The 21,973-nt window shown below is 47.6% G+C and overlaps 1 protein-coding gene across 1 annotated transcript in view; it reads right to left on the bottom strand.

Annotated features, from left to right (window-relative positions):
- Window positions 1-21,973, bottom strand: part of LOC123769681 (Dynein heavy chain 1) — a 299,861-nt gene that overhangs the window by 243,131 nt on the left and 34,757 nt on the right.

Genomic DNA, 21,973 nt, shown 5'->3' with positions numbered 1-21,973 from the left:
TCTTTTTAAATTCAAACAGTTCTTTTTATCTTATCTTATATTTTTTATTTTACTAAACTATAAGAAATTCGGCAATGTTATGTGAATATTAATAACAACACGTTGAATGTAGTGCCTCTTCAAGCGAAATACATCAAAAGACGAAGAATTCCACTTCCATGATTGCTTATAACTGAACACATTAAACATCCTCACTCTTCAATAACAACAGTAATAGCTCACCACTCATATATTCACATCACAAAAAAGTCACTGATATATTCAATGATTGGTCAAGTCAACAGACTATACTGAAAGTGCAGTGACCAGCAGTTTATCTTTTAGACTGCTTGTTACGTCAATTTTTTTTATTTTTTTTTTATTTTTATAAAAGAAATACACAATATACAAAACAGACAATAGAAAACAACAAATTATACATACAAACAGGACAAATATAACAAAGTACGGAAACACGGATGCAAACTAAACATACACAACAAAAACCAAGAAAGAAAACACATGATACAAGGCACAAAATGAGAAAATCCTGAAACGGGCACAGGAGGTTACACACCCACACACACACAAAGATGTGTGTTACACAAAGATATGACAGAGCCCGATAGGCTCATGAATCTGTACACCTGTTGATTGACGGTTGAGAGGCGGGACCAAAGAGCCAGAGCTCAACCCCCGCAAACACAACTAGGTGAGTACAACTAGGTGAGTACAAAAACAAAAAAAAAACAGAACGTTACAAATAAATAACACAAGACATAAATAACATAAAACATAGTCACATCCACAAAAAAAACATAAGTACAGAAATACAAAAACAAAAAACACACAAAACAAGTCCATCCCAACAACTCAAACACAGGTGCAGATTAGTACATAACAACAACAGGCCTCCTAAACCACCGACACACAGGCAAAAGTACAAAGCTACAGGAAACAACAAAAAATAAATACAGAAAAACAGTGAAATACATAAACAGGGAAATACAAACAGAGATAACATAAACACAGAAATGCCGCACACATAATAAAGCAATGTCACAAGGACAAGAAAATAAACACACGCATACAAGAGACATACACAACCACACCGCCCGCCACCCCAACACAATACACAGGGCGAGCACAACGACACGAAAGAAATAACACCAAACTCTCACAACCGCACACAACCACAACACAAACACACACACCAAAGGCAAAGCACAAAACATACAACAAAACAGGCCATGCAGGGGCAAGAACAACACCCACACTCACAGACAAGGACACCCACCTGTGCACGCAGGCACCGGGGAAACATCACGCACAACACAGCCAGAAACCAAACACACCAATAAACCAATCACTCATACTTCTCCGGGGACTCCAGAGCTGGAAACCGTAAGCAATAAGCTTCCCAAACAAGTTGGTCACTTTCAGGAATCGGACACCCAGGAGTCGCAGTAGGCCGAGGCATCGAATTCGGCACTCCCGGGACAACACACAGCGCTCGTGGAACCCAGATGGTAGAAGGGCATCAGGGAACAGGACGCACCAGGTCATCACACTCAAAAGTCGCAGTTGCCGTAGATCTGTCGATCATCTCGCCAGTCGGGAGGACGAAAGGGACGGGTTTTCCCTAGGAAGCTGGTCACAGGGCCGCACACTTGGAAGCACACCTGACTGCACGGCAGGCCGCGCACCGGCCCGCCCACTAAGGCGTGCACTCCGTTCGGTGCCGGGAACCGCGGAGGGTGGCTCCGCAGTGGCTCCAGTGCCCCCGCCAACAGGAGCAGAGGCCTCCCGCCGCACATCCTTCGACAACACCACCACAAGCTCGCGATCACCAGGGGCAACTGCCCACTGAGGGGAGCCACCAGCAGGAGGCACAGCGTCCAATCCAGAAGGCACCACAGGAGGCAACACAGCGTTGGCCACAGCATCATCATTCATCGCATCACGCTCCTCTGCCCACGACCGGCGAGGTGACGCACCCCGAGCCGAGCAACGGCGCTTAAAAAGAGGCCGCTGATCGTCGGAACTGTCGCCCCCAGAAAGCGGTGTCCCAGAAGAACCATCGGCAGGCGGCCCCAAAGCCGGGGCAGCACGATCACGCAGAACAGCAGCATCAACAATGCGGGGCACAAAGCCACCACCAGGAAAGGAGACCGGAGTCGGAGAAGGAAGAGATAGAGCAGGAGGAAGGGTAGACTCCAGCACACGTGAGGTATCGTGAGGGCGATGGAAGCTGCAGAAGAGAAGAGGTACTCGTCAACGAGGAAACTGCCAGAGGCGAAGAGGTAGAGGACGTGGGTGGAGACACACATACCACCGTCCCGCCAGCCCCGGGAAGCACATGGCCTCCAGCAGGAGATGCAGGCGCCACCCCTACAACATCCCCCAAGGTCAATGGATGCGGATGCGCCTCCGCAGTTATCGAACGACTAAGGTGCGACATATCAGGTCCAGACGTAGCGACATCCGGAACCGCCGCGGGAACCACACCAGGCACCTGCACAGAGCAAGGATCCACCGGGGAGTCAACACGCACAGATAAGCGAGGAAAATCATCCTCTAGGAAAACAGAAGGGGCTTCAGCATGAGGAGCGTCGCAACCGGCCACTATGTGGCCCTCAGCACTACACCAGAAACACGTCGGGTTTGACCCTGATAGAAGGTCCTCAGAGACAGCCCATGATACGAAACCCTGGACGGTATAGGGCTCGTGAGTCACATGACAAGCGTGCGTGAACCCAGCTGGACCCCCTTCAGCCGGCCCGCACTCAAAATGTTGAACTGGTGCTTCACCACCGACCCAAACCACGTAAACAAGGACATGAGGGCCGTCTCGAGGAAGGTCACCGGCACGCCGTGAACACTCACAAGCAACAAGGGCCCCCAGGAATCCGAGATCTCCACAGACACAGCCGAAGCCGGAAGAGGAAGCGTGCGGCCATTCCAGCGAGCCACAAACTCCCGGTAAACATGTGACGTGGCGAATGACACCGCAACACGGGTGGGCGACAACTTCTCGAGGCCCAGGAGCTCGGGGACGTCAACACGGATGACGTCCAGGAGGGCAACCTCCACAACGGGCCAGTCTACATCAGCAGAAAAGTCCAGCCGCACTGTGTCGATCCTCTGAATGCGGCTAGTACCAGTCGCGTCCATACCGGCAGGCGGGGCCCCGACCAGCGGGCGCTCCACACACCCCCACAGCAACCGCCACTCAGCAACCGCAGACGACTACTGACAGCCGGAGCCCGATGTCTGCACCCTCTGGTGGCACAGCCAGGAATCTTGTTACGTCAACTGATGCATCAAGTAATACAAGATTACACAGTGACTGGCAATGATTGACCTTTATCTCTATAATTATTAAGAACTGACATGTCTCTCGGTACTGTTAACCTGTGAGGTGGGGATGTTGGGTGAGCTCGTAGCTCATCCAGAAAATCGTGAAGTTGCTTGTTTAGTCAGAGTTGATTTATTTTTGTACTGAGGCGGGTATTTTCTCCCCTGATTCCATGCATGACTAACCATCCTTGTGAGATAGGAATATTAGATGAACTTATACCTAGTGTTTGATCTACACTGTAATCTTTCATTTAGAATAGGGTAGCAGAATATTGCTCTATATACCTAAGCTTGTCAATAAAAAACTATTAATTGGATGATAATTTTTCTTATTTATTACTTCTAATTAATTAAAATTAATTGTAGCATCATTGTACCCAAGAATATTTACGTAAATTATTAACTTTCAGACCATTTTTGCGACAATGTGCAACATATCATTGTCACCAGGTACTTGAGACATGTCTAGTGACGGTGGTGGTGTCAGTGGTACAGTCGCCACCACTGGCGACGGTGGTGGTGATGGTGACCGTGGTGGTGTCAGTGGTACAGTTGCCACCACTGGCGACGGCGGTGGTGATGGTGACCGTGGTGGCGACGGTGATAGTTACGGTGGTGGTGACCGTGGTGATGACGGTGGTACGGTCGTCACCACTGGCTGACGGTGGTGGTGGTGACGGTGATGGTGACGGAGGTGGTGAGGACGGTTGGGGTGGTGACGTGGTAGTGACGGTGGTGGTGACCATGGTAGTGACGGTGGTGGTGACCATGGTGGTGACGGTGGTGGTGACCATGGTGGTGACGGTGGTGGTGACCATGGTGGTGACGGTGGTGGTGACCATGGTGGTGACCATGGTGGTGACGGTGGTGGTGACCATGGTGGTGACGGTGGTTATGACCATGGTGGTGACGGTGGTGGTGACCATGGTGGTGACGATATATTCCATATTAAACACAGTGCTCCTGGCACACGCGCCCTCACATTATTATTACCTTCACACACACACACACACATATATACATATATATATATATATATATATATATATATATATATATATATATTATATATATATATATATATTATATTATATATATATATATATATATATATTATATATATATATATATTGACTTTCATTGTGTTAATCCTTGTTGGTGTACCGAGAAATCACATTATCGTGATATATCACGAATCACGAATGGAAGACCCTAGGGCGGGTAATGAGGAGACGGAAGGTTGGTGTGAGGATGTAAATAATGTGAACAGGGAGCAGGAATCTAGTCGGAGGAGGAAAATACAGTTCGGGGGGCCCAACCACCTTGGGTTTGAACCTGACAGTGTTACTGCAGGGCGTTCTTATTGTTCACTTGCAACCATTAGCGTTGCACAGGGGCTCGGTTCTCATGCAGCTGGAAGGGGTGAGTTACGTCATCAGTTGTCGCTTATCCTTCGTAGGACGTTGTCGTCTTCTTGATGAGCTTCTTCTTGTTCATCTTGCTTCGAGTACACGGCGGCGCCATAGGTCGAGGTCTGGAGTAAGACGTCTTCCAGGCTATAGAGGTGAAGATGTTGGGGAGAGATGTCGCTCCGACGCCTTCATCAGATGAGTTAGACGGGTCGTCTACGTCCGAACCAGGGTGGGTTGAAGGCGCAGGTACAGGTCTCAAGGGTCGTGAAGGCGGGGTTACCGTTACAGTTGCAATTGGGTCGCGGGTGTTTTTGCTGGCATGGGTTGATCGTACGTCGGCGTCCGCTAACACAGTGGATTGGGTGAAATGGCGAACTGGTCGCTGTTGCAGGGAGCGTCTCCGTGGGTTCCGTCCACCGGGACAGACGTTAGTGACATGAGGGCCGCTGTGGGTGCTGATGTTAGGGAGGGGGGCAGCACTGCCTCAGGAACGTTTATCATGGTTATACCATTCGCGGCACACAGGGTGGTGAGGGGTCTAACAAACAAGTGGTTGTCGGTCCCGGCAATCCGTTCTACGAGGCGCATTAGTGTGGATATGACACCGTCGTTTGGAGAGATGGCAGGGTGTGCCGGAGATGGTCGAAGATGGGACACCGGTCGAACGGCGGCCATCCAGGGTGCCGGCTGGAATGGTTGCGAGGAGAGATCGCTGCCTGATAAGACGTGGGAGGCGTCTGGGTGTGCGCTGCTGTGGAGTGCTGGGGCTGGTGGTTGTGGCTGAGATGTTGGCAAGGGTGGAGGGTTTCGTCGAGACTATCATCTGTGCGATTGCATCCTTCTTGCGAGGGCAGTGACATAAGATGTGATCTCCGTTACAAGGAAGGCGGCACTTGGTGTCAGCCTTGTAGGTCGTGTATTGGTGATCTTGAACGCAAATGCTGCACTTCTCGATGTTTTGTGGGCATTTGGCGGAATCGTGTGTATAGGCGTAGCACTTGTAGCATTGTCGTGGAGTGTAGAGTTGTACCTTCTTCACTGGCCTTTGATCTTGCGATGGCAAGATCCGTTGCCTCAATCGTGGTGAAGGTAAGTTTCATGTTTGGTCGGGTGTCGTTGTCTTCTTGCTTCAAGATAACTAATTCGGTCGTCAGAACAGACGGGATTTCAGAGTCGATTGCGTCCAGGATGACGTCGACCTTGTGGTCGGTGATCGATGTGCGTGTTCCCCCCGATGAAAACTGTTCTCTCGGCTAGGTAGCTCCGTGAGAAGGTGAGGTAGAGTTGGGCTGCTCGTAGCGTGCGTCGGGTAGGAGGTAGATACAAAAGGTCGTGGTCCTCCTTCGACCTTTTGTCAGAGGTAATTTGTCCTCCTTCGTGTCAGAGGTAATTTTACCTCTGACACCCCCTCCTTCAATACACACAGAAATCACATTGTTGTGATAAATCAATGAGGAAATCCACAGGAGCCGTGATGAGGATTCATACCTATGCACCCTAGGTGCAGTAGCACCCCCTGTTTGCAATTCTTGTACCATGTCGTGGCTTAGTCGTTTAGAGCGCGCATCTGGGAATACCCAGCGCATAGGTTTGAATCCTCACCACGACTACTGTGGATTTTCTCCTTGTTGGTAGTCTTGGGTAGGAATGTACCATGTATGCTCAGGGACTCTTTCTCACACAATGTTTACAATAAACTAATTTACGTGCCACTCTATTATTGCTAAAGTTTTTTTTATAGGTTGTAAAGCGTGGTTTAAGTTTAATATTAAATTTGTATTCCTAATCATGAAGCAAAAAAATTTGGTTTTTACATTAGTAACAAGTAGGGAGTCATGCTGTAATCAAACAGGAGCGCAGGTAATGCACAAACCAGCGCACCAGTGTCAAAACTTTGTCTACACTAGTTAAAAGAAAGGGTCACATGTTAGGCAGCCTAGGTAAAACGCATCAGAGTGAGTGGCGCTGCCCTGACTGGTCTTCACACCCACACACACACAGGAACTCTTGTCCCAGCAGGTCTCAACACATCCTTATGTACATATATTGTCAACCCTCAATCTTCCCGTGTACCAGATAGACAAAGATCTTTGTTGTATGAAATAATATGTACAAATGTTCTCTTTAATCAAAGACTATAACAAGTTCCAGAGTGAAGATGTGGGGAAGGTGTGCCAGACGATGTTCTCTACAACATCACGGAGCATGGCAGCGAAGAGAGCCAGGCCTACTGAGTCCTCCCACTACCCTTATGTCTGTGGCTCACCTGGCGCATCCTCCCCTCACACTACCCTTATGTCTGTGGCTCACCAGACGCACCCTCCCCTCACACTACCCTTATGTCTGTGGCTCACCAGACGCACCCTCCCCTCCCACTACCCTTATGTCTGTGGCTCACCAGACGCACCCTCCCCTCACACTACCCTTATGTCTGTGGCTCACCAGACGCACCCTCCCCTCACACTACCCTTATGTCTGTGGCTCACCAGGCGCACCCTCCCCTCCCACTACCCTTATGTCTGTGGTTCGCCAGACGCACCCTCCCCTCACACTACCCTTATGTCTGTGGCTCACCAGACGCACCCTCCCCTCACACTACCCTTATGTCTGTGGCTCACCAGACGCACCCTCCCCTCACACTACCCTTATGTCTGTGGCTCACCAGGCGCACCCTCCCCTCCCACTACCCTTATGTCTGTGGTTCGCCAGACGCACCCTCCCCTCACACTACCCTCATGTCTGTGGCTCACCAGACGCACCCTCCCCTCATACTACCCTTATGTATGTGGCTCACCAGGCGCACCCTCCCCTCCCACTACCCTTATGTCTGTGGTTCGCCAGACGCACCCTCCCCTCACACTACCCTCATGTCTGTGGCTCACCAGACGCACCCTCCCCTCACACTACCCTTATGTCTGTGGCTCACCAGACGCACCCTCCCCTCACACTACCCTTATGTCTGTGGCTCACCAGACGCACCCTCCCCTCCCACTACCCTCATGTCTGTGGTTCGCCAGACGCACCCTCCCCTCCCACTACCCTCATGTCTGTGGTTCGCCAGACGCACCCTACCTTCCTACATTCCCAGAACTACCGTCACCCTTTATGGTATGGCCATTAACAAGGAGATAACACGAGATAACACGATAACACGAGATTTTCGACAACACGAGTATTAGTAAGAGAGGAAAGCATCCTGTTTACCATTCTTTTACACCACTGACAGTGTATGGTTGCACACAGGTATGGTTGCAGACACACAGGTATGGTTGCAGACACACAGGTATGGTTGCAGATACACATGTATGGTTGCAGATACACATGTATGGTTGCAGACACACAGGTATGGTTGCAGACACACAGGTATGGTTGCAGATACACATGTATGGTTGCAGATACACATGTATGGTTGCAGACACACAGGTATGGTTGCAGATACACATGTATGGTTGCAGATACACATGTATGGTTGCAGACACACAGGTTTGGTTGCAGACACACAGGTATGGTTGCAGATACACATATATGGTTGCAGATACACATGTATGGTTGCAGACACACAGATATGGTTGCAGACACACAGGTATGGTTGCAGATACACATGTATGGTTGCAGACACACATGTATGGTTGCAAACACACATGTATGGTTGCAGATACACATGTCTGGTTGCAGACACTCAGGAATGGTTTACACACATGTTTGCAGACACACTCGGTATGGTTGCAGACACACAGGTATGGTTTACTCAGTCACTCCACTTCACCCACCTCCCACTTGTGCCTTCTCACTCACCCATGTCTCCTCCTCCCTCCTTCGCATTAATGTCCATGTCCCTCTCTTTCTTGTCAATGCCTCTTCATCCTTGTCAATATCTGTCCCTTCCTTGCCCATGTCCTTACCTTTCTGGTCAATGTCTCTCCGTTCCTTGCCCATCTCCTTCCACTCCTTACCCATGTTCCCTCCCAATCAATCCCATGTCTCTTCCTTTCCTTGCCCATTTTTTTCCCTTCCTTGCCTCATGTCCCTCCCAGCCTCGCCCATGCCCCTTGTTACGATTTCCTTCTAATAGCAGACCTTCTCCGATCTCAGGAGTCTATAATCCCCGCTTACGAGGATCACAGACGGAATAAACATTATTAAGAAACGTGCGTCTAGCACAGTTTTGAAGTATATTTGGTTGAAATGAGTGGAAGTGGGACAATTTGCGAAACAAGATGGCGCCGGGTGAGAGGCAGAACATCCGGGAACGCGCCCAATACGACGATGCCCGCCTTGTGATTGCTGAACAAGACCGGCGAGTGGATATTGGCCCAGGTGCTCAGCCAATGAGTTATGTAACGTCATCAGCGGGCGCCCAGCTCATTGACTTACTGGACTCTGTACGAGACGGATGTAACGCCGGAAGTCCTGGGATAATCCGCCTGATTGGTGAATCATGTGACGAGCTGTGCCTGAAGGAGCAGTACTCTGATCACACATGGAGCATCTGGAAACTTTTTGGAGAAAGTTAGATGGTAATTAGGAGAGATTTGGATCAGCTAAGGGTGTTGACGCCCGACAGCAAGCCTGAGGTCATATAGAGGGGTGTGTAAGTGCCCTTTATGACTATGGTAGATCAACGCGAATGAGTAACCGCTGAGTTTCGGGGGTAATCCCGACAAGAATGAGTCGGTACGGGTCATAAGTCTGCAAGTTGATCCACATAAGATAAGCAATTTGGAAGAGGCTAGTGAAGTTTCACCTATGGCGACGGTAAGAGAGTGCTTTATTTAACTTTTCCCTGTGAAAAGGTCAGTGATAGTTGTGATTATTATTAGCCTAATCTGCAGGTAACCAGTGAACTGAGAAAATAAGAATGAATATTATTGTCGGCTAACCTGCAAGTAGCCAGTGAATAACAGTGGACAGACAATGGTATTGCATAAGCTCAAGGCTGACTCAATCAGTGAGGTCAGACATCATACAATCTTCATCCGAGAAAGCAAGTTAATGCAGCTGGCACTGGTCTAAGGCTACCAGGAGGGTGGTACATCTCACTGAGCAACTGGAGCTTAGGGAAATTCACCGCTTTTGTTGTGGGTGTACCTTCCCCAGGACACGTCCCTATAGTGTATTCAAAGTGGCAGAAACATTCGCAGATTATTGTCAAAGAGGAGCCTAGTCGACGATCTTTGCCATGTCTAGTGATGTTACGGATCAGTTGAGGTGGCCGTGAGGTCATCGGGGCAATGAAATCGCCAGTGAGCAGAGCGACGCAAGGGGGGTTCTCCAGGGGCCGGATTTACACAGCAGTAATTTAAGTACTTGGGAAACGTTTTGTTCTTACCATCGTTGTGGTGGTTACGTTGCGATTCAGGAGACCATTTATGAACGTTTTCTTCCCAAGAACACCGTCTCACGCTACGACTACTTCAGATTAGTCTAACTTTTATGTAAACTGTATGTAAGTAAAGTTTTTCTCAGCTATGTAAGCGTTGCAACAGGGAATATCAAAATACAGTACCTTTGTCGGCGAGTCTCTGTCGGATCCTATCCTGCCAGCAATATATTCTGGACAGTCCTATTCAAGGACTGTACCCTGATGTACAGTGTTTATAACTGCGCTTTAACTATGTTATTTGGTTGAATGTTACTCATTATGTCCTGTTCGACAGAAATTTTAATATGCACCGTCCTTGAGGTTATCTTGAGATGATTTCGGGGCTTAGTGTCCCCGCGGCCCGGTCCTCGACCAGGCCTCCACCCCCAGGAAGCAGCTCGTGACAGCTGACTAACACCCAGGTACCTATTTTACTGCTAGGTAACAGGGGCATAGGGTGAAAGAAACTCTGCCCATTGTTTCTCGCCGGTGCCCGGGATCGAACCCGGGACCACAGGATCATATGTCCAGCGTGCTGTCCGCTCGGCCGACCGGCTCCCATGTTGGCAATGTTGGTTGTATGTTGGCAACGATGAATAAGGTCCCTCTATTTGCAGTAATTTGATTGAGAGACTTTTCAGGTGGGTACATTATGCATGCATATCGGATTTGTTCAGACCAGTACTGATTGTTGCCTGTTGTAGTTGTAGCTCTTTGGTGGGGTGGAATTGTATATGTAATTCTGGTACGCAAGTGGGTCTTTCAACCAGTTCCATACTCTCTCAGTTCCACCTGTTCGTTTGGAGATAACAAATTATTTGTCGTTCCACTTGTTCGTTTGGGGATAACAAATTATTTGTCTTTCCACCAAAGCCATTTTCTTGATTGGCCTCTCTTTATTTAGTGTTTTGTGCTTTTCACGTGAAAGTATGGGTAGCTGAAATCATAGCACGTTCTTTCCTCGAGTGAAGTTTCGCACATGTCAGGACGGAAACAAATCTACATATTGATCCAGAGCGACATTTCCTTTCCTAGGTATATTTAGAATATTTTTGGGGATGGTGGTATCTGTATTCTAATCTTTTTCTTTTTCCAGAATATCTATGTCTGCAAATGCCTTTTTATAAAGAATTTGCAAATGTCTGTGTCTGTTTATCGAGGTCTGTTATAGTATCTGCACCTATCGAACTATTAGTGTTGTATGTAGCAATTTATTGTCAATTGTCATCCTTATCTGGGCATACTGAATCCGAACTTACAACTTCCTGAATTTCTAATTCAGTTCTCTCTCTAATTCAGTTCTCTCCCTTCTCTTCCAACAGTGCCATCTGTTGGACGTGAGAGCAACACACGCTATAATCACCGATTGCTTTGAAATTTTGACACAATGTTCTACTGAAATACGCTCCTGTTTTTATATAACTACTATATAGCTGCCACACCTGTGACAGGTAAAAACATGCTTTTCTTGAAAAACAGCCCCATCTGCTGCACGTAAGAACAACACACGCAATACTAAATATGTTACGATTCCATTTCAATGTTTCCAATTGCATTGATATATTGAATTTTCATATATATCGATTTACTTTCATTTTGATTTAATTATTTTGTGTGACACTGCGTTGGAACTGAGCTGTGTTGTTTTCATTTTGTGAGTATAGTTTATTTTTATATATTTTTCTTATATTTTCTGTTTTTTCTTATATAACTGTTTTTCTTATATTTCAGTGATGGGAACATTATATCATTTGATGTTCCCAATTTTCTGATGGGAACATAAAATCCTTGGGAATGCATCGGGCGAGGGAGTGGGGAATGGTGGGGGGGACGAGGGGACGGGGGACTTGGGGATGGTGGGGACGAGAGGACAGGGGAATGGAGAATGGTGGTTAGAACAAGGGGACAGGGGAGTGGGAGATGGTGGGGAGGCCAAAGAGACGGGGGAGGGGGAAATTGTGGTGAGGACGAGGAGATGGGGGAGGGGAGAATGGTGGGGTGGATTAGGAGACGGGGGAAGGTTGCAGTATGAGCGTTGCTGAGCCACAGCAACGCGTGGCCGGGTACAGCTAGTATGTCATAAGATTTTTCACTTCTTGGCCCCTGACGATGAGCAGTGGGGGTGACACTGCACATCACTGCCACGATCAATTCGAAATTTGTCTATTACTCTACTGGGAGGGACAGGTGCGAGGAAGGGAGGGACATTCCTCAAAAACGTCCCTCCCTTCCTCGTACATATCCCTCCCTTCCTCGTACCTGTCCCTCCCTTCCTCGCACCTGTCCCTCCCTTCCTCGCACCTGTCCCTCCCTTCCTCGCACCTGTCCCTCCCTTCCTCGCACCTGTCCCTCCCTTCCTCGCACCTGTCCCTCCCTTCCTCGCACCTGTCCCTCCCTTCCTCGCACCTGTCCCTCCCTTCCTCGCACCTGTCCCTCCCTTCTTTGGCCAGATTCCTCCTTTCCTCGTACATGTCCTTCCCTTCCATGGCCATATCTCTTCCTTCCTCACACATGTCCCTCCCTCTCAAACGGCCCTCCCTCACTCATGGCCCTCCCACTCTCATGGCCCACCTTCTCTCATGGCCCCTCCCTCACTCATGGCCCTCCCTCACCCATGGTCTCTCCCTCCCTCACGGCCTCTCCGTCTCTCACGGGCCCCTCCCTCACTCATGGCCTTCCCTTTCTCATGGTCCTCCCTCTCTCATGTCACTCTCTCTCTCTCTCAAGTCCCCTGCTCTCCATTAAGCCCCGTCTCTCCCTAAAGTCCCCTTATCTCTCTCTCTCTCTCAAGTCCACCCCTCTCCCTCTCAAGTCCCCCCCCCTCTCCCTCTCAAGTCCCCTTCTCTCTCTCAAGTCCCCTTCTCTCTCTCAAGTCCCGCTCTCTCTCTCTCAAGTCCCCTGCCCTCTCTTAAGTACCCTTCTCTTTCTCATGTCCAGTCCACCCCTCTCTCTCTCAATTCCCCCCCTCTCTCTCAAGTCTTCCCTATCTCTCTCTCACAGGTCTCCCTCTTTTTCTCTCTCTCTCAAGTCCCCCCCTCTCTCTCTCTCTCGCTCTCTCAAATCCCCCCCCTCTCTCTCTCAAGTACCCTTCTCTCTCTTAAATCCCCTTCTTTCGCTCAAATGCCTTTCTTTCGCTCTAGTTCTCCTCTCTCTTCCAAGTCTCCCCATCCTCTCTCTCTCTCTCTCTCTCAAGTCCTCCCTCTCTCTCTCTCTCATGTCTCCCTGTCTCTCATGTCCCTCCTCTCTCTCAAGACCCATCCCCTCTCTCTCAAGTTCCACCCCCTCTCTCTCATGCCCCCCCTCTCTCTCAAGTCCCACTCTCTCTTAAGTCCCCCCTCTCTCTCATGCCCCCCTCTCTCTCAAGTCCCACTCTCTCTTAAGTCCCCCTCTCTCTCATGTTCCTTTCTCTCTCACTGGGCGGACTTGTGTTGGTGTTGACCAAGTCGGTCCAGTGGTGTCACTCGCTAGAAGGTCCCCCGCGTGTCCGAGTTAAATGATCGCCGGCGACGTCACTGGCGTCTAGGTCCCCCGCTCGTGACGTGCCAGCGGCTACCGTTGGAGTCACCCGGTTTAGGATGAAGTTAATGTTGGGGATAAGGGGGCGAGTACTGGTTTTGTCGACCCCTAAAGCAGGACAGTGCGGCTAAGCGAGTAACTGCATCGAGTGAAGGAGCAGCGACGACACATGTACCTAAACGGGTGGGGGGGTTAAAAGTAACAGAGGCATCCACCGAATCAACAACGGTGTTTATGGAGTGAGAAGTCGTCAGGAGGTGTAGAATGTAGAGGGAGGAGATCAAAGTATTTATCCCACGAAGCAGAACCAAACAAGGCTTGGTACGTATTAGTATGGAAATGGATTGTGCGAGTGCGGCCGTGTCGGCGACGGCATTGAGAACCCCCAGAGAGGAGGGGTTAAATGGTGCAGTAGTCACAATGAGAGACAGCCACTACCAGGAGATGAGGTGGTCACCACTAGGAGCGTGTGGCTCAACCCAGCCACAGAGGAGGGAGGGGAGCCAGGAAGAGTAGTCAGGTCGAGGGTCAAAGGAGGAGCTAGGTCTAAGCCCAATGTAGTGGGAGCTACAGAGCCTGGTCTTCCATGACAGTCCGACTCGGGGGCTTGGTCGCCCATCCCAGGAGCCTGAGAAGTCCTAAGAGGAACAGTATTCAGCGACAGGAAAATGAGAGGTAATACATTCATTCACGAATGTGCCCCCCCCCCTCACCCACCACGGAGTCACAATTAGAGGATAGGACACCCATCAAGAGACATGTTGCCAGTCTTGCCGCGGCCCCCTAGGGGTGCGTCATGAGGATACGCCCCACAATAACGACCTTAAGAACCGTCAGTCCGTCGAGATCGGGTTTAGCGACGAAAGGAGGATTGACAATAAAAACGTCGCCTCGTTCAAGACGTTGGGTACTACAGTTCTATGGGTGAGACAGTATGCCTCCCTAAACACCCGGGCATCAAAACAGAAGAAGTCCGAAAGAATTATCAAGACTGGGAAAAGTTCGGCAGGAAATGACAATTAGAAAAGAGAAGAAGGGGTAGAAAAAATGAAACACAGGGAAAAGGAAAAAAAAGAGTTCTAGCAAACTTGGTGAAGACAGCAGCAGGAGCATAAGGCCACAAAAGGACAGAGGAGTGACCCATAGAGCATCACACTCCGGCAGCCGCCCATCAAGCCCCCATCACGACGACAATGGGCCAGAAAGGGAGGGGTGAAAACTGTGAAACAATCGGCCAACAAAAATTAGAAGCCACAAATTTGATTAATTTCGTTCCAACTCCACATACTTAGTGACGGCTATGCATTCTCTAAGATGTAGAAGCACAACAAAATCAAATAAGAAACAAAGAGAAAAAAATGGGAAAAAAGTCCCTCCTCTCAAAAAAATTGGATGAAATAAGAAATATTGGCATTGGGCACTATATTTATATGATGTATAAAAAATACAGCAAAATAACTTACTTACTCATTATTATTTGTGGGAAATTTTGCCCTCCAAGTAGCACTCAACAAGCCTAGCAGCCGCCAGCTGCATATCCATTTTATGGACCCTCCTTGCTACCACACTATTTCTTTGTGCGTCGGACATCCCTTTCATTACTGCGTTATTTATGAGTTTCACTAACTAGCTGTTAATGTTATTACCAGTGCCGGTTGCACACGTTTTTTTATTGGGATGAAATTGTCACGACGCTGATGCCAAATAACGTTAGATTTGTTTAACATTTTATACTATATTTCATATTTGGACGAATGTTATGGAGTTCTCAAAAGTTCTCGCCCTCATAAGTTTAAGTGCATGTATTGTGACAATTTAAAGTTTATCTTAGTATTGTCTGATATTAGTTCTTGGCCCGCTTTAGATGTTAATGGTTGTAGTTTCGTCATTATATATCATATTTAAATACAGTTTAAGAGAAGGACCCATGAGACGAAGTCGAGGGACAAAAGCCAGTTCTTGGGCTTCCTCCCGCACACCTGTTCCTCTGCCTTCCTCCTGCACACCTGTTCCTCTGCCTGCAACCCTGCTCCTCCCACACACCTGTCTCTTTTCCTCCCTCCCACATACCTGTTCCTCTGCCTTCCTCCTTGCACACCTGTTCCTCTGCCTTCCTCCTGCACACCTGTTCCTCTTCCTCCCACCTTGCTCTTCCCACATACTTGGCCCTCTGTCTCCCATCTCGCTCCTCCTACACACCTGTCCTTCTGCCTCCCACCCACACACCTGTCCATTAGAGAAATTTACATACTTTCACATACATACTTACAATTAAACATATTCACAAACTTACACAAAAAACACATACAAACACAGATTTGCACATATACTTACGAACAAATTTCGCATACATATTTGCTAAAACTTTTATAAATTTGCACAAAATACCATTTTCACATACACACACTTTCTCAAACATTTACATATAAATACTCAGTTCACTAACTTACGAGCAAGCACAATCTTACACAAATGCTTATGCAAAACACAACATGCAGCAAAATGTAAACTATCTTACCTAACCTAACCCAACCTAATTTACCTTACATAACCTACCAAACTTAACCATACCTAACCATCGTACCCTATCCTCCCAACTCAGTCAACGTAATAATAGATTTTAAATTCATATTTACAAAAATAACTCGTTTCACTTCACTCACAAACAATAATACACAACACAACCACTGTAGCTGCCAGTATAACTCTAAGTGAGTTGATGAGCTAAGTGTTCCTTGAAACGAAAATGAGCGTATCTCCTCTGCTAATTTCTAATTAGTAATAAATTATTAGTAATAGTGATTAGTAGTAATTAGTAGTAGTAATAAACAATAGAAGTGGAAGATAAATGAGAATAACAGTGTTTCAACAATACGAAGAGTGTGGGTTGAATATTAAATATCTGCAGCGAAAAGTGGGGGAGGAAAACTGGTGGGGGAGGAATGGAGAAGGGGGAGAAATTGGGGGGGAAGGGGAGGAATGGAGGGGAAAGAGTGGTGGGTGGCCGAGGAACAGGTGTGCAGGAGAAGCGAGGGAAGTACGCATGTGCAGGTGGAGCCGGGAGGTTGGCGGGCATATGTGGGGAAGCCAGTGAAGGGAAGAGTGGATGGTTGGAAGGAGAGGTAAATGGAAAGTTTTAGGTGGATGGTAGACTCTAGTTGGAGTGAGTGGAGGGGAGAGCTGAGGGTGGAAGAGGAAAGGAGGAGGGGGAGAGAGGGAGGAGGGGGGATGGGGAAGGGTGGAAAGCGGGCCACACATATTGTTGCTTGAATACTGCTTTTGCTTGCAGTCACAATGCTCACACATTTTGCTTGCAGGTATAAAATGGTTGAAGAAATTTAGAGCCCATGCTTTAAATTTTATAAACATTGGAGGTATAGTGATGAAAATATAAAGGTGAACTGCGACATGCAACGAGAGGAGGCTCCCAAAAATTGCATTTTCTTTCTTAACTCCCACTAGACGGTAACTGTCTTAAATTAAACTTAAATTAGTTTTATATTTACAGAAATACAAGGATGAACTAAGACGGGGGACAGGACCTGAAGCCGAAGAAATAGCATTTATCCCTCGACTTCGTCTCGTGGGTAACTAAAATTTTAGTTAAATACGACGTTTAATAACGAAACTACATCCATTAACATCTAAAGGCAGACCCAATAACTAATGACCGACATTGCTGGGGTAAGCACTGAAACTTATCCACATTATTTATTGTAGCCTAAACCAGGTGACTCCAACGGTAGCCGTTGGCATGCCACGAGATGGGACCCTAAAACGAATGACACCACTAGGCGGACTAGCCTGCATGTAGGGACCCTAAAACGAGTGACACAACTGGGAGCACTTGCCTGTTAAGAGCGGGAACCCTAAAACGAGTGACTCAATTGGGCGGACTTGGTCAAAACCAAAATAGTACGCCTAATGGTGTCATTCCCTCTACTGTCTACCTCCTCCTTCTCCTTCTCCTCCTCTTTTCTTGACCATGTCACTCCTTCTTCCATGTCAAACAAGCTATGGCCCTGGAAGCTGCCACAATATTTTTGGTCAGATGCGCGTATGTGTGAAGATATTGCTGCTAATGTTTGTGTGACGGTATATGTGTTTATAAATGTGTGAGATGGGTTTGTTGAGGGTTGGGACTTAGTGCAGGGCAGGCAGGCGAAGTGGGCTTCCACCACTAAGCCGGCCGGAGGTGGAGGCAGTGCCAGTGGGTTGCCGCCACTAAGCCAGTAGAAGCATTAGAGCGAGAACCAAATACAATGTTCTACAACCTGGCTTGTTCTTATTACTCCTCATTTGGCCTATGGCATCTGAAAATCGTGGGAGAGCGTGAGTGACATAAACTGGCAGACAAGTTACATGTTAATGGGAACCTGAGTCCCTCACACGAGGTAACCTTTATTAATGTCCAATTGTCCATTTATCACCATTAGGCTACATCTGATGTTTTAAAAGTAAAAATGCCGCCGGCTAGACTGCATCAAAAATCAAATTGCATTATCAAATATATATAAATTACAAAGGAGAAAAAGTAAGTGTTTTGAGGACTTTAAGAGGCAGAGATAATTAGGAGTTTATCAATATGGGGGAACATGAAAGTTGATGGAATCGTTTCATATTAACTGGAGTCTGGAGTCAAGGTAAATATTGCTTGTCGTGCTCCTACTGAAGAGGGCTGTGTAGGTGGTGGTGGTGGCGGTGAGCTGATAATGTTGGAGGCTGTGTTGGTGATGGTAACGATGGTGGTAATACTGAGCATGACAATGTTGGAGGCTGTGTTGGTGATGGTAACGATGGTGGTAATACTGAGCATGACAATGTTGGAGGCTGTGGTGATGCTTAGCATGATAATGTTGGAGGTTGTGGTGATGCGTAGCATGATAATGTTGGAGGGTGTGGTGATGCGTAGCATGATAATGTTGGAGGCTGTGTTGGTGATGGTAACGATGGTGGTAATACTGAGCATGACAATGTTGGAGGCTGTGGTGATGCTTAGCATGATAATGTTGGAGGTTGTGGTGATGCGTAGCATGATAATGTTGGAGGGTGTGGTGATGCGTAGCATGATAATGTTGGAGGTTGTGTTGGTGATGGTAACGATGGTGGTAATACTGAGCATGACAATGTTGGAGGCTGTGGTGATGCTTAGCATGATAATGTTGGAGGTTGTGGTGATGCGTAGCATGATAATGTTGGAGGGTGTGGTGATGCGTAGCATGATAATGTTGGAGGTTGTGTTGGTGATGGTAACGATGGTGGTAATACTGAGCATGACAATGTTGGAGGCTGTGTTGGTGATGGTAACGATGGTGGTAATACTGAGCATGACAATGTTGGAGGCTGTGTTGGTGATGGTAACGATGGTGGTAATACTGAGCATGACAATGTTGGAGGCTGTGTTGGTGATGGTAACGATGGTGGTAATACTGAGCATGACAATGTTGGAGGGTGTGGTGATGCGTAGCATGATAATGTTGGAGGTTGTGGTGATGCTGAGCATGACAATGGTGGAGGCTGTGTTGGTGGTAGTGATGCTGAGCATGACAATGGTGGAGGCTGTGTTGGTGGTAGTGATGCTGAGCATGACAATGGTGGAGGCTGTGTTGGTGGTAGTGATGCTGAGCATGACAATGGTGGAGGCTGTTTTGGTAGTGGTGATGCTGAGCATGACAATGGTGGAGGCTGTGTTGGTGGTGGTGATGCTGAGCATGACAATGGTGGAGGCTGTGTTAGTGGTGGTGATGCTGAGCATGACAATGGTGGAGGCTGTGTTGGTGGTAGTGATGCTGAGCATGACAATGGTGGAGGCTGTGTTGGTGGTGGTGATGCTGAGCATGACAATGGTGGAGGCTGTGTTGGTGGTGGTGACGCTGAGCTTGACAATGGTGGAGGCTGTGGTGGTGATGCTGGGCTTGACAATGGTGGAGGCTGTGTTGGTGGTAGTGATGCTGAGCATGACAATGGTGGAGGCTGTGGTAGTGATGCTGAGCATGACAATGGTGAAGGCTGTGTTGGTGGTAGTGATGCTGAGCATGACAATGGTGGAGGCTGTGGTGATGACAATGATATCCCAGTTTTCTTCCGAAGAAAATTCCACAGGACTCTTGTTTTCCTTGAATGAATTTGTTAATGAATAGTGTTGTTTTTTTCCCGACAGGACCAGACACGATTGAATTATTTTTGTGGGTAACCTAACCTATATTTCATATAATAATGGTTTGAATAAGAATCATTCAATATCTTAACTATCACAGAGGTCGATTATTTTAATGTATCACAGAATTTATCCAACTGCATGAATTACTGCTAAAGATTAATTGACAGCTAATTTAATTTTTACTGTAAGTAAAATCTGCAAGGTCGATTATTTTAATATATCACAGAAGTTCATCCAACTGCAGGAATTACTGTTAAAGACTAATTGACATGGCTAATTTAATTTTTACTGCAAAGTATACAATGGCACAAATCTCCTTACGGGTTTTATGCCCACTACATAACAGAATTTATGTAAGCGAAACAATTAACGGCACAAAATAACATTTTTGCAAGACTCCTGACGAATATTTGATTTACCGTAAATTATTCCTTAGACCTTAAGGTGTAAAATCCGTGTGCGAAAAGACTTGTTATTTTGTTAAGACTTGGCAAACTGAGCACTGTATTTTAATTGTAATTAACTGAGTTAAAGAACAATGGCAAAGTGGAGTGTTATTTGTTGTGGTGAGGGACGCCAGCAGCTGTTGGGGTCCACTTCACCTATATGCCACTTTACTATCTTTCGTACTTTAAGAATACTTCTGTACTCTCTTACACCTTAATAACTAAACTGGGAGTAAGTAACTATTAATTACTGAGTTTCGGTGATGATTTAATCTATTAGAGACCGATTAAACACAAGTATGTTGTCACAAGGCTTGTTGTTGTTGTTATTGTTGTTGGTTTAGGGGCGACGACGATCGTGGGATCAGATGAGGCCAGACGGACCCATATTGGGTTAATCAGAAATTCTAATGGGGAAACGAAAACGCGTATCACCAGACACCAAGATGGTGCCACGGACATACCAGCCACTTTATAACAACAGAAGTTGACCCACGAACATATCAGCCACCATATAACAACACTTTATGACTCACGGACATACCAGCCACCATATAACAACACGGACATACCAGCCACCATATAACAACACGGACATACCAGCCACCATATAACAACACAAGGGACAGCACGGATATACCAGCCACCAGATAACAACACTATATGACCCCACGGACATACCAGCCACCATATAACAGTAGAGAAGTTTGTGACGTAGAGCGTCTGCGCCATTTGGACAGGTGAATCACCTGTGGTGACTCACCTGTCCAGGTCGGCTGTGTGATCCTTCTCAAAGAGAGAGAGAGAGGTGGTCCACTCGCGGACGTTCGACGTCACCTGGGACGTTCGACGTCACCTGGGACGTTCCACCTCACCATGTGTTAAATGTCAGGATGTAAGGATATGTGGAGTATGTGTAGGTGTGTAAGTTGAAAGTAAATATAATGGGAGGGTAGAGTTAAGCATATGTAGATATATAGTAGGTTAAAAGAAAATGTAGGGAAGGGGATGAGAATGTTGAGAGGAAGAGTGGCCATCCCCCCCCCCAACATACACACTCAAACACACACATGAGAACACATGGGCAGGAGACCGGGTAAATAAGATGTAAGGGGTGTGAAGTGGTCCTCGACGGGAGGAGTGATAAGAGGGGTGTGGGAGGGGGATGGCCGAGGGTAGCCATCTTGTCACCACCGCTGTCTGCAGTCAACCCTCCCCTCCCTCCCCCCCTCCTCTCTCTCTCTCTCTCTCTCTCTCTCTCTCTCTCTCTCTCTCTCTCTCTCTCTCTCTCTCTCTCTCTCTCTCTCTCTCTCTCTCTCTCTCTCTCTCTCTCTCTCTCTCTCTCTCTCTCTCTCTCTCTCTCTCTCTCTCTCTCTCTCTCTCTCTCCCTCTCTCTCTCTCCCTCTCTCTCTCTCCCCCCCCCTCTCTCTCTCTCTCTCTCTCTCTCTCTCTCTCTCTCTCTCTCTCTCTCTCTCTCTCTCTCTCTCTCTCTCGCGCGCGCGCGCGCAGGATTCGTAATTCTGTGGCGCGGGTTCGATTCCCACACGAGGCAGAAACAAATGGGCAAAGTTTCTTTCACCCTGAATGCCCCTGTTACCTAGCAGTAAATAGGTACCTGGGAGTTAGTCAGCTGTCACGGGCTGCTTCCTGGGGTGTGTGTGTGGTGTGGAAAAAAAAAAATAAAAAAAAAAAAAAGTAGTTAGTAAACAGTTGATTGACAGTTGAGAGGCGGGCCGAA

This window comes from Procambarus clarkii, chromosome 63 (assembly GCF_040958095.1).
Source record: "Procambarus clarkii isolate CNS0578487 chromosome 63, FALCON_Pclarkii_2.0, whole genome shotgun sequence".
NCBI classification, from domain to species: domain Eukaryota; kingdom Metazoa; phylum Arthropoda; class Malacostraca; order Decapoda; family Cambaridae; genus Procambarus; species Procambarus clarkii.
This window is presented reverse-complemented; position numbering and strand designations above follow the sequence as displayed.